The sequence below is a fragment of the Palaemon carinicauda genome, chromosome 36, assembly GCF_036898095.1.
Source record: "Palaemon carinicauda isolate YSFRI2023 chromosome 36, ASM3689809v2, whole genome shotgun sequence".
In the NCBI taxonomy this organism is placed as follows: domain Eukaryota; kingdom Metazoa; phylum Arthropoda; class Malacostraca; order Decapoda; family Palaemonidae; genus Palaemon; species Palaemon carinicauda.
Window position 1 is genome coordinate 11,978,005 of NC_090760.1, and position 2,500 is coordinate 11,980,504.

General features: G+C 30.1%; 1 long non-coding RNA gene across 1 annotated transcript in view; it reads right to left on the reverse strand.

Moving 5' to 3' along the window:
• Positions 1-188: 188 nt before the first annotated feature.
• LOC137628369 (uncharacterized) overlaps positions 189-2,500 on the reverse strand; it is a 626,091-nt gene continuing 623,779 nt past the window's right edge. The window contains exon 5 of the long non-coding RNA XR_011041352.1: positions 189-250. This is a non-coding gene — a long non-coding RNA (uncharacterized lncRNA). The remainder of the gene's footprint in view (positions 251-2,500) is intronic.

Sequence of the window (2,500 nt, forward strand, 5' to 3'; positions counted from 1 at the left end):
AAAAAAAATTGCGAACCACTCAGGCTCAGGGATTTGACGATTACCCATAGTAACCCCTTTACTGCATAATAAGAGCACATCTCACTATTAATGATAATAATAATAATAATAATAATAATAATAACAATAATAATAATAATAATTAATAGTAATAATAATATCAATTATAATAATAATAAATTATTACATACCTGGGATATGGTGTGAACTTCAGAAGACCAGCTAACTCTAGCATCTTCATTTCTAGGACCTAGAGGAAATAAGAAAAAATAGTGTTAATATTTCGGCAATTGAATTAATTGATGATCATGAAAATAGGTTGAGGTAAAAATGTTTTATCTAAGTATGGGGAAAACAACTATTAACTTGAAAAACTTCTACTTAACATAGAATGCCTTGTTAGTGGCACCCTCATTTCCCACTAGAGGAGCAATGGGCAAGAAATTTATTTCTACATTTCACACTATAGTGATATTTTTAGCATTAATAATAATAATACATATCAAGCCACTAATATAGAGAAACAGTAGGAAATATTTGTACAAATTATTTTTTTTTTTTTTGCTTCCTTTTCAATGCCTGGGCTACAACAGAATGATAAATTTGCACATTCTATTCGTCTTTACCCAAAACACAAATACGCCTAACACGGAAAATTACTTTCAATGTAAGAAGTAGCATCGAGTGCAAACTAGTCCTTAAAGGTAACGTTTGCCTCATAGCTAGATATCACCATTTATATATGTGGGTAGGGATAAGAATATAGCTGGGTTTGTACCTGTAGCAGTTGGACATGAATATGACATGTACCATATTGCCATGTAAGACCTGTTGGGTAATGTTAGTGAAGAGGGAATTTCTGGATGTTCCATGACTCATGCTGCTATAGGTCAGGTTAGGTGCAGGTCTAGAGGCCAAACCCCTTTACCTGTCATACAAGGTTTGAATACATCCCTGTAGATTTATAGACCATTGACCCTATATGCAAGGTTAGGAGAGGGAGTTCCAAGAGGGCCAAATTCCCAGTTACGTAAGGACCTTGTTTAGAACAAGCAATATACAGTAATTGCAGCCACCATGAAAGCTACCTCAAAATGTACGATACTAATCAGAGCCCTTATTGGCAAAATCGCTGTTATAAATTAGGACAGAGGTATATAACTTAAGAAGTAATTCTGGATGCCATAAAATTACATGATGAAACGTAGAGAATATAACTTGATATACTAGACAATAACATATTAAGCAATTAATCATTCTAATTTAGTGTATCACAAAGAATTATTTTATGTATAAATTCAATTTCTATCATTTCGATATGACAAGAGGCTACTGGAATTTAGTAAACGTCACACGATCATTTAGATCTGATCCAATTAAATTTTCATTAATTCTAAATATCATCACCAAAAGTGTTGATGATACGACGACGACTACTACTACTACTACTACTAATACTACTACTACTAATACTACTACTACTAATACTACTACTAATAATACTACTACTACTACTCCTACTACTACTACTACTACTAATAATAATAATAATAATAATAATAATAATAATAATAATAATAATAAATCTTTGAAAAAATATAGCCCTCTTAACCCTGAAACTTCCTTGTTAAATAACTTTTCAACTCTTTTTATATTCGTTTTATGAAGATATTTCATGTTTACTCGTAAAACTCCAAGTTACACATAATGTCCGGGACCCAAAGAAATTATTATGCCCGTAATTTTAATCATATATCCGCGCTAGAAGTGTTTGGGGGGAATGTAAAAGATGCATGGAAGAAGGGGGAGGTAAAAGATTTTACATTTTAAGCATCTTTCATTTTGTGAAATTACAATCATTCTTCCAATGTTGAGAGGTGCATGAAATTCAGAACCTTTAATTTTCATATTAAGACGCCATAAAGATAGCCCCCATATACCAAACTGCCAACTTTTTTACCTTGCAACTGTATCACCCTTTCGTCATCGCATGCACACATTTCAAAGGTGATCACTTATTTAAAATAAAATATATATATATATATATATATATATATATATATATATATATATATATATATATATATATATATATATATATATATATATATATATATATATATATATATATATATATATATATATATATATATATATATATACGTCAAAATAATGAAGGGATAGGATAGACCACGGATTGCAAGCGCAAGTCATTATGAAAAAAAAATAGATATGTAACAAAAATAATCTTAAGAAAAAAGTACAGCCATTTAAATCATTTATTCTTTTATTACTTGTTCAACAGCGACTACATGAATTTGCATATCTAACATCTCATTCATATCACCTTTCGAAAAAAGTTTTGAAAAAAAAAATGCTCTTAGATATACCACTTCAAAAATAACCAAGAAATCAATAGACATGCATGGATAAATACACAAGGTGTTCATACACAAGTATGCATGGAGGTGGGAATGTATCAACTTTTTTTATTACAGCC